Below are 11,936 nucleotides of genomic sequence, written 5' to 3' on the forward strand. Positions count from 1 at the left end.
AAAGTACAAGTAATGTGTAACTTGTATTTTTACAAAAATTACTTTTACATGTAACTTGTCAAAACGAAATTACAACTAAAGATTACAAAAGAGGGAAAATTCAACTAAGTGTTGAAAAACACTTAAGTTGCCTTTTGTGAAGACACGAATCCTTGAAATTTTCTGATGCTCACTTGTAGTTCCTCGGGATTTGGTTCATGGGTGTTCTTAGCAACAACTATAGTCTTCACAATAGTGTCGTGATAGCGGAGGAGCGCAGAATTGTCTTTATCCAGGATAGACTGGATCTCATGCAAAAAGGCTTGGTGTTTCATCAATGCTTGAATTGAAGCTGCCGAGAATTGTTCGCTCTTCCACTCATTATGAATCCTCATTTGTAAATCAGCAAGAACTTCTTCTTCTGGAATCAACTCTCCATCCTGACTTACTATATTGCAAGAGGCCCCTTCACAATGTGAGACAATACCTCGATAGACTTCATCCAGGAATCTCCTTGCATCACTGATCTCCTCAATGAGGGATTTAAGAACAAGGGTTTTGTTTTCCATCAGTTCCTCAAATTCCAAGTACATGACCCTGGAAGAGATGATGGTGTGTTCCTGCAAAATACTCAGCTGTTGTTGGGGCATGGTACGCCAGATTGCCAGACTTTTCTCAACACTTTCCAGATTCTTTTTGAAAGTGTTAGAAGTCTGATCCAATTTCTCCTCAATGGTTTCCAGCTTAGACATTATTTGAAAAATGTCTTTTATCACTTGCACGCATTGATCATGAAGCTGATCAATCCAGGAATCCAGTGCTTGTACTTTCTGAGCAGCCCTTTCCACTCCACGAATCGATTCTTGGGAACCGGAAGAACCTATGGAGTTACTCCCTTCAGCAGCAGGTTTTGTGATTTTATGGATGGCTGCCATGAGCTGTCGGTTTTCTTCTTCTAGCTTGTCTTTCTTTGCAAGAAGATCGTCACACCTTTGCACTAGTGAAGCAACAGAAAACTGAGCATCATGTTTAATGACTTCATGTGTTTGCTTGCCCAATTCTACCCTTGTAACCTTATAATCAGCAGCTGACATTTCATCAAGTGGTTTATCTATAATAGGTTCCACAATTTCAGCTACTTTCATCTTGTTGCTATCAACAGTTACCCTAGAGATAGTCTTTGCCTTCTTAGCAACTTTTGATCTGGACTGTTTGAGTTGCTGGTAGTCAAAGGCATCAGGCGAGATCTCTTGCTTCTTTCTTTTCGGGGTGAAAGAACTAAGCCATGGAGGCAAAGTCATCAATTGACTTCCAGTAGTAGCTGTAGGCAAAGGAGAAGCAGTTTCTGTTTGAATTACTGTGGTCATCCTGGGAGGAATATCTATTTGAATAGCGACCACGGTTTGCTCAGTTACCAATGGGCATGAAGATTGCCTCATGAATTCTTCAAAACTAGAAGTGGAAGTATCAATTTCTGATAACTGAATGCAAGTGGGATTATCTTCAGGAACTTCCAACACACTTTCTCGTTGTTGCTCAGGAGAAGGCCCGTATGCTGAAATGGGAACTGCATTTTGAGGAGACTCATCAATGAGCAAATCAGGAGGAGAAAGAGGCGTCTCAATAGAAACTGGAGGAATGACCTCATGAGGCGTGTCTGAAACTGGAGACTTAGGCGCATCATCAGATTTCTGCCCCTCTTCTGGATTATCCAGATCGATCACCTGAACATGGAACCGTGATTTCTCCTTCCCACGAGTAGTTGTCTCCTCAGGAGGAAGCACTACTGCACGACTAACTCGTAACTTGATCCTTGTGCCTGAAGATGAAGCACCCTCCTTATTGTCAATCTGAATCTCAGACTTCCGTCCAAGAGGCCCTGTAGAATCATTTTCTTTACCAACCTTGATTTTGATAAGTCTAATAGCATTACTTTTCAGCCATGCGTTAGTGTTGGCCAAGATAGGCTGAAATCTGTCAAGGATGGAGACGCACTCCTTGTGTGACCATTGGATCAAAGGAAGTGGAGCTTCCTCAACCCTTCGTGAAGTGTATTCAGGATCAAGTATATGCCCGTCATCAATCATCCCTTGTGGGATATCCGCCAAGTTCAAGTCAACAATTTGCTCAACAGTGAGCCTGCAATAGTCCATCTTCAGAACTTCAGCTTCTGTGCGGAGATCTGCCCAGATGTCTTCAATGCGATGAACATGCACAAAGGATTTCTTGATCTTTTCCTTCATACCTCTATAATCAAAATCAGCTCTAGGTTTGAACCTCTTAAGCTTGATTTCCTGCAATTCAACCTCCATGGCCTTAGCCTTCACAGATGTGACAAGGGAGTATCGACCAATTTTCAATGGATTTGTGCTGGAGATCCCCATTCCAACCTTGTGTCTAGCAGACTGAAGAGTATGAACAGCCATAATCTGTCTTCCCAACTCCATAAGAATTATCTTATCGGTTGGGTATCTCGGAAGCATGTATGGCTGTCCATCATAGCACCCAATCCTCATGTAGGTGAAGGTGGGAAATTGCAGGAATAAACACCCATACTCAGATACCTTGACCCATGCCTCATCTGATACTCGTTTATTTCTGAGATCCATGTCAAACTGACACATAAAATATCCAAAGAATGCGTCTTGGACTCTTCTGAAATGTAGTCTGCTAGGTTTCAAAGGCAGCTGGTCATAATATTCCCAAACTGGTATGAGTGAGCGATCACCCTTGGTAGAAAGACTTGGAAAGTGTCTAAGTGATGCTGCTAGATATACCAAATAAGAATTCATAAAGAAGGTCATAGTGGTAGGAACCGCTGCAAGTTGTTCGCACAAAGCATCGCTGATGATTTCACCCCATGAAATGTGATGCGATTGCCGTATGAACATGATGAATTGATACATCCATGGCTCAAAGACATTAGAGTGCTCAAGGCCTAACATTCTGCTGAGAAGAGTGATGGTGTCTCCTATCTCCCACTTGAAATCACAATGGTACAACTTTGCCCATCTTGAGAAGGAAGGACGTGGCTCATGAATCCACCTATTGATGTGGCGCTTGCAATCTTTTTCTCTTTTCACATAATACTCTGCTGCACTTTCTTTGGTGATTTCCATATAAACAAGTGCAGGAGGTATTTTGAAGACCTTCTCGATTGTATCCGCATCAAGACGAATTATGGCTTCACCATCATCATTTTTTATGACTCTTGACTCTTTGTCAAAATGATGGGCGCATGCAAGAACAAATTCAGGTTCTAGGGCAGCCACTGGGAAAGAAGATGCATGATGGATATGGCTGTCCAACAGCCGCTGCAAGTTGTTATCCTGTGGATCTTCTACCCTGTGAATGAATTCTGCCATATCAACGTGCCCTATTTCTGTGTCCTTGATGCGATCCAATGGAGAGGATACCTGGGAAGGTGTAACCTCATTCTGGTATTTATCATATTTGTATTTCATTTTCTTTGGAGTTGGCGATGCCGGCAAATCTGACATTGATTGCGAACCTGGAATGCTGTGATGAAGACTTAAAAGGGTTAAGGCCACATCATAATCAGCTGCAAATATCATTCTTTCTTTTTTTTTCAATTGGGTAAAACTTTGATCTCTGAATTTCATGGTTTTGTGAGAAGAAGAGGGAAGACATGTAGAAATGGGAAAATCTTGACTTTGACCAATTTCGGATCTTGGGGGAATTGTCGCAAGTATACAAGTTGAAAAGTACATACATGCAATCGGGATTTTAAAACCCGAATACAAGTATACTTGTAAATTCGAAAATGGAGAAACGGATGAAAAATGGGATTTTGACTTGCGGGAAATGATGGAAATGGAAAGTACGGATATGGGGAACGTGAATGGATGGAAATGGGAATATCCAGGATAGTCATTTTCATGAAAATGGGAAGATCTTTTCAACATGTAATCCGTTTTTTAAAACCCGAATTTGCAAGAGAGGGGTATTTCACATTTTTCAAGCTTGGAAATTTAACCAAAAATGATTAAATTTCTCAACCGTAAGGGAAGAACAAGAATTTCCAACGAACTTGTAATCGAGATTTAAAATCCCGAATACAAGCTAAGATGGAATTTTGAGAAGAATAATGCAATTTAACAATTGCATTTCAAAGGGAAGATTTGTTTCATGAAAACCAATTTTAAGGGAAGAACAACACATGCGAAGAATGTAATAAATAACGAAAAATGAAGAAAACATGAAAATAATAAAAAGAAGAGAAGAAAGGAAGAACATACCTTGATTGGAAAATCAAAATGCTTCTCCAACAATGCAAAACTTCTTGAGATGAAGAAGCAAAACTGAACTATTAAACCCTTATCACGTTTTTGTGAAAATGCCCCCAAAAATGGCAGCAATCTTAAACTTGGAAGAGTAAAATGCCAATGAAAGTGTTCATTTCAAGTTTGTTGAAGCAAAACGATCAAGGTATGTGCTGAAGCAATAACACCAAAGGTGTTTGAAGAGGTAACAATGTCAAAGGATTAAAACGCAGCCAAAGAGAGTCACGTTTTTGTGAAAAACGTGGTATTCATTACACATTCAATGAACCATTAAATGGTGCGAAACTTCTCTTACCCTCCACGCCTTAGGAAGGAAGATCAAAACGATTTAGGAGTGTGAAATGTTAAAGATTCAACCCCTCAAAACGTGGCATTAATGATTCACGTTAGGAAAAAACGTGGTTGCTGTTTTTAGGGTAAAAACCAGCGAATTTGTCTTTGAAATGGCATGATAGATGTCTAAAAATGCAAGAAGATAGGATGCAAACCCAAAACGCCTCCTTCATTCAACGATTCATCCACGAATTTCGCTTTGAAAAAGTCCAAAATCGCTTCCTTCTTGCATTTCGGGTTTTGAAAAACAAATGACAAGTTCGTTTTCTTCAAAAGGAAGCAAATCGGGTTTTGGATATAAAATGACAAGTTTGATTTGCACTTTTCCCTCTTTCATGCTTAAAATCGGGTTTTGGATACAAAACAACAAGTTTAAAATCTCACTTTTTCACTCATTAAGCCAAAATCGGGTTTTTTTGGACAAATGACAAGTTTAAAATTGTCAAAAAAGAACTTTTATGTTAAAATCGGGTTTTAAAAGACAAACTGCAAGTTTAAAAATACTTGTAAGGGGGAAATAAAATCCCTACAACAAGTATTAAACACTTGCACACATGTAATGGGGATTTAAAATCCCTATTACATGTGTGAAAACCATTAAAGTAGGGGTTTTTTGAACAAACTGCAAGTTTACTTGCAGTTGAGCTAAAAAACCCCTATTTTAACTAAAAATGACCAAAAAACAGCAAAAAGATAAAAACATTAAATGGGAAACTTAAAATAAATTACAAGTGACATATTTGAAATAAAAAATGCACATGTAAGTGATCAAAAATTCCCCTACAAAGACCACAACAATGAATATCATTAAAACTTGCAGTTTGAAGAAAATTCTCCACCTGCAGTCTGGGTTTTAAAACCCGAAATTGAAGGAAAGGCATAGCAAACGAACCCAGAATTGGACGAAATTCGAAACGTAGTTCGAGAATGGACTGAGGATCAAGCCAGTCCAAGGATTAGTCAAAATTCTGCCTCGGGAAGCGTGCCATAGAGTAAAAATTTCAATTTTTTCATAAAAATTTCACTGTAGTGGTCCTTCATTTTTGGAAACAAAAATGAGGACAACAAACCATAACCTTGAAGCCTTCAAAATCTTCTGTTTGCAGCCCTTTCTTTGCCACCACCACTTCATCAATGAAGTTATGCGTTGCTCCAGTATCAATCAAAGCAACTATTCGCTGCCCCTTAATCATCCCTCGAACCTTGAAGGATTCATTTTTTTGAAAGCTCGAAAGTTGAGCCAAGGTACCCCCACTTCCTCTTTCACCTTCAGATTCTTCGGGAACTCTTTCCACTTCACTGTCATCACTATCTGATTGCTGGTCTGAAGAATCAGAATCGCTTTCTCTAGCTGAATAGTATTCAATTTGATGAATTTTGACTACCTTTGGGCAAATATGATCTTGGGACCATTTTTCTCTACACCGGAAACATAACCCCTTTCTTCGGAGTTCGTTAAGTGTCTCTGGGTCCAGCCTTGTGACATTAGTGTTATGCTGTTTGAACTCCCTATGGTGAGGTCCCTTTCCTTTATCCTTTTTGTGAAATAATGGCTTGGATTGAATTTTTGCCTTAGGAGCAGCCCACTCCATATTTCTGGCTTTTTTCATTGCCTCTTGTAAGGAGGGTGGATCGAAAGCTTTAATCCAACCCTTGAGTGGTTCCATAAGCCCTTCACTGAATAGGATAACCAACCGCCTCTAGGTGATTCCCGTGACCATTACTGAAAGCCTCTGAAATTCAGCTATGTAAGCATCGACTGTGCCATGTTGTCTAAGTTGTGCCAATTCTCTGAAATGCACTTCTAGATCTTTTTTCTCGAATCTCTCTGTGAGCCTATTGGTGAACTCATCATAGGCAGTGATCAACCGATGCCCCAAGGTGACTAGACCATGGTACTATTAACGTGTATTTTGTACACTATCAAACACAGAATAAAATACCCAAGGGTACCTTATCCTCTCTTGAGTAAAGCCTCTGAATGCTGAAGATATCGCGAAAAAGGATCAATCAGGGTGACTTCAAGGTTCTTCGTTGTAGGATCTCTACGTGTGGATAAGCACCAGTGGTCGTTGTAAATGCTGTTTCTTCAAGGGGCCTTACACTTGATGACTGAACTTCTGATTTGCTTTGAATATTGCTGGAACACAGGATTTTACTGCCTTAGATTTGAAAAAAAAAAGAAAAAAAAATGAGGGTGAGGAAAGGATCTAATTCTAATACTAAGAATGTAGGAGCAATGAATGATCTTTGATGAAATTCTAACTAAGTCTTGTTTTGACATCGCAGGACCATCTCCACAAGGCTAGTGCGATCTTCGAAGGAAAGCTTTATGATGTTCAAATCATCACTGCAGGCATAGACACCATCAGGCTGATGCATATCAATGAAGAAGCGATAATTGAAGTTAGGCTTAAGCTAAACGAATCCAGTTGACTACGCAAGGCAATTCTGCAATCAACAAACTGCTAGTAGTATGGATATGTGAATTTCACCATCAATCAAGCACATTTCTTCCACTCATCTAATAACATGAAATCAAGTATGAGAAGTATAGAGACCATGCAAATTGTCGAATCGACCCATAAATTTCACCATTTCTTCAATGAATTTTTACAAGTCTCTTACAACAACATCTTGGCAACAATCTTTGCCTTCTCTCTCTACTCTACTCTAATTGCTATTCTATCAACTGCTAATCACCTTCTAACTACTCTCCATTCACTAACTCTATTCTATTGCTCTTTACAAATGAAATGACAGGGCTTATATAGTGCCCTCAATACAATTCGATGGCTTAGATCAATTCGAGATCAATGGCCAAGATTTTACAATGAAAACCCTAATTAGGGTTTGTTACAACCATTACATAACATTTAATGCTTGACCAATGATAAAATTGTATTGCTTGGACACATGTCCTCTCTGGAAAATTCCACCAATGAATAGCCGGGGTAGGTACATCGAAGTTTGTGCCATCTCCCATGAGTTAGGTACATTGAATCTGGACATGCTGAGGTGGATCAATCCGATTGGAAGAGTGATGACTGGGATGCCAACTCATCTGACACTTGGTTGATGCCAATTTGATGTTGCTGAGAAGCTAGCTTTAATTAACTCTTCTGGAACTATCTGCTCCTTCAACGAACCCTTGCTCTAACTTCTTTTTCTTTGATGTGCAGGACGAGGATGTACCTCGCCTTGGAATGCTGGATTGGAGAAGTTGCCCTTGATGACGTTAGTCCAAAGAAGGCCGACTTTGTCAATGCTAGACTGGAGGAGGTCGCCCTTATCCTTGCTTGATCGTCTTTGATGGGAACCTGCCGACTTGTAGATCCTCCAGGCTTTGGAATCACCATCTTGATACCTACACAACATTTCACAATTAGTAATATATCTTGAAGTGTAGAAATTAAACTTAAAAGGAAGATTTAAGATTTTAATTAGGAAACTTCATGATAAATCTTGAGTTACCATTTCCTAATTAACCATGCAATACTTAGATTTTCCAAAACAAATGTCCAAAAATCAAATAAACAAGGGTGCCAAGATGATTTCGCCATACCTCCTCTTGAGTTTTAAACTCTAAGAAACGATGTAAAAAACATAGATTTCGCTAGGCAAAGTGTAGATCAAAGCCTTCTCTTGAAGAAATTGCGCCTCCTCTAGCTTGGAAAAGAATAAACTCCACTAGCCTCTTCAAAAATTTGGAAATTCGCCTTCAAATACCTTCAAAAAATCTGGAAATTATCCTCCAATCTAGCAAGAAATTCGCCTCTCCAATAACCTTCAAGATGAATTTCGCCCTCCTTAGTCTCCACACTTAGCAGAAATTCGCTCCACTCCAACTAGATCTCGCACCTTCAATTAGCTCTCCAAATTCGCACTTGAAAGGATGATCGAATGATTTGAATTGTGAAAAAACACCTCCAATATATAGAGCGCTCACCCCTTTGCTCCCTCTAGGCCGACTTGGCAAAAAGAGGTTAAAAATAAATAAATTTCCAAAAAAAAGGGGGGCCGACTTGGCAAAATAAGTGAAAATAAGGCCTTGTGCACTCCACATTTAATTTTAATTTAATAAAAATTAATTTTAAATGCCTCCAAGGGAATTTTTATTAATTTCAAGGCTTAAAAATTAATTTATTAAATTCAAAATGCCTTAATTTAATGTGAATTTGATTCAAAATCTCCAAAGGGCTCAAAATTAGCAAATTTGGTGAATTCGTTAAGAATTTCAACGCTCAAGCAATGTAGAAAATGAAGGATATCACAAATTTCGCCCTACGCCCTTGGTGGAGGCCAGAAGCGATTTTTTATTTTGTGACTAAAATCCTCAATTTTCAAAGGCATTATAATATTCATCAAGTTTCTTGGGGTCCTTTTGCCTTATCTCGTCCTTGCCTTAGCACAATTTTGAAGAAAAGTTGTAGTTTTTTGCAAAAATCGCTCTGGGCCTTCAATGAGGGTCAGGAGCAATTTTGCAAGTCCAAGCTTGTCTATGCCTTGTTGTTTCTCCAAATTATCTTCAACGGGTAGAACACACCCTCTTTCATTTATTTCAATCACAAAACTTATTTTGTCCTTGCAAGAAAATTGTGTTTTTGAGAATCTAGCTCCGGACCTTCAGTGAGGGTCAGGAGCGCTTTTGCAAATTTAAACAATTTTCTCTCACCTTTCCCTTTGAACTCACCTTGATAGGGAAGAACTTTCCTTGTTTCATGCTATGAATATATCTTCATGTCCAACAAGTGATAAAATAATGTGCTTTTAAGAAAATCGCCCTGGGCCTTCAATGAGGGTCAGGAGCGATTTTTTGTTTTTGGGTTGATTTCCTCTTTTGATGATCATCCAAATTATATTCAATGGGTAGAACATGCTTTCCTTGATCTCTTCCAATCATAAAATCACTTTGATCCTGCAAGAACAGTGCAAATTTGAAAATCAAGCTCCGGACCTTCAGTGAGGGTCAGGAGCACTTTTTGCCATCATGATCAAATTGTTTCACTTTTCATCTCGAAATTCCTTGGCTAAGGAAGATGTTATCTTGTTTCATTCTATGAATAAATTCTCATGTCCAAAAAAGGATAAAATAGTGTGTCCACAAGAAATTCGCCCTGGGCCCTCAGAGAGGGTCAGGAGCGAATTTGCCTTCTCTAGGCAAAACTCCTTCATCCTTTGGTCTTCAAATGGGTTTGGGGCTTCATCATGCTCATTCCACCGCTCTTCTTTCCTTTAATACCTCATCCTGACCACAACAATGCTAAAAATGACCTGCATGGAAAATTTCGCCTTGGGCCTTCAGTAAGGGTCAGGGGCGAAATTATCTTTGTTGCCCAAAATTCAACAATTTTCAAACTTTCAAACTTTCAAACGCATCCAGTAACGTCCAATCTTCTCTCCGAGAAACCCTGCACAAAACAAGTTAGCCAAAATTAGCGAGAAATACACTTCAACCACATTTTCGCCCTAGACTTTCAGCAAGGGTCAGGAGCGAAATTTACAATCTAGGCTAAATTACTCAATCTTTTAGTTTCAAATCACTTCACAGGGCAAGGTAAGATCATTTTCAAGGCCAGGAACAAGGTTTCAAATTCAAGCGAGTTGCCAAACGAAATCTACAATGAATTTCGCTCTAGACCCTCAGCAAGGGTCAGGAGCGAAATTCCCAATCTTGGCCAAAATTCATCATTTTCAAAGTTTCCAATCAATCTCAAAGTCCCAACAAAATGCTTTGCAAATCAAAATTTGGTCAAATAAGGCCAGGAATGAGTCCTAGGTTGATTTTCGCCTTGAACCCTTTGGAAGGGTCAGGGGCGAGATTCGCTTTGGACCTTCTATCTTTCTCCTTTCTTATACTTTAAGTTATATTCCATATATACTTTCAGGATGTTTGAGAGTGGTTTCAGACCTCCAGGAGTTATATTGCAGAATCTAGTTTTTTTGAGGTTTTTCAGTTTCCAGACTTAATCAAATTTCAGGATCAGGACATTCCAGACTAAGCCAAATTTCAGGATTAGGACATTACAGACTTAGCCAAATTTCAGGATCAGGACATTCAGACTTCATCACTCACCAACTTGACCTAACTCAAGCAGAACCTGCTATCCAAGTGATCCCCTTGGCGACACTCAAAATGCAAAGGCTAACAGACAAAACCCTAAAAGACCTAGAAAACAAACCCTAAAAAGCAAAAAACAGGGGTCCCCATTTGCAATGGGGCGATGTGTGAAATGGTCACAACAGGTACCACCATTCGTGTGCTACCCCATCTAAATGAAGCGTAGCAAACTTGATTGCCTCCTCTTCTGTCATGGTTCTAAGAGCTAGATAGTTGTCTAACTTCTGTATCCAAGCTCTAGCTGAACTACTGTCACTCCCGTCAAAATGTGGAAGCATAACCTTGTTGATTGCTTGATGCAAATCCCTCTGTACTGTTGCTTCCCTATGTTCACGATGTATCCCATGTCCTTTATTCTTCCTTTTATGGTCCACGAAATCATTGTAAGACATGTCTAACTTGATTTCATCAGGAAGAGACTCATACTCAGCACGATCAAGTCTCAATTGTTCCACAAATGATGCATTCTCTCCCGGATCAGGTTGAGGGTTTACTGGTGCCAAGAAGATGGGTTTAAAAGGCCTGGAAGAAATGTTTGTTCTATTTGAGGTATGTAGAGCAGCATGTTCATTATGCTGGTTGGAGCCGTTGTGTTCTCCGATGTGCCCTTGATTGTTCTGTGAATTAGAACTCTGACCCATTTTCCCCATCATGAGAGATACCATATCCATTAATGCATCCATCTTCCTCTCGAACCTCCTTCCCGAACTTGGTGTTCTTTCCCTTACTTTTCCACTTTCATCCCGACTGCTTGTAAACCTCTCAGTACCACCCACTGGCCTCTCACTATCCCCCATTTCTATTTCTGGAGAAGACTCCCAATGAGCCCTCAAAACCTCTGATGTTGTCTGACCTTCAGGAACCTGATACCATTGAAACTGAAACTGACTTGTAGCCTTCTTATCTTCCCTTGCTAAGTATCTTCTTTCTCTGTCACTCATAGAAGGTTTGTTTCACAGGATGACAGGATGTGAAGCTTTGATACCACTGAAATATCCCAGACCAATTTTTTTAATTTTTCAATTACAGAAAGTAATGCAACACACATCCGTTAGGGTTAGCACTTAAACCAAAACGATGCGGAATACAACTCTAACCAAGAATGTACACCAGGATCCCGGGTTGGGCAAGGCGTGAGCATATGGTCAGAGGGTCTTAAAGCATTCTCAAAGTAACTCTAACCAAGAATGTGCCCAAAA

Source organism: Cryptomeria japonica, chromosome 11, assembly GCF_030272615.1.
Source record: "Cryptomeria japonica chromosome 11, Sugi_1.0, whole genome shotgun sequence".
In the NCBI taxonomy this organism is placed as follows: domain Eukaryota; kingdom Viridiplantae; phylum Streptophyta; class Pinopsida; order Cupressales; family Cupressaceae; genus Cryptomeria; species Cryptomeria japonica.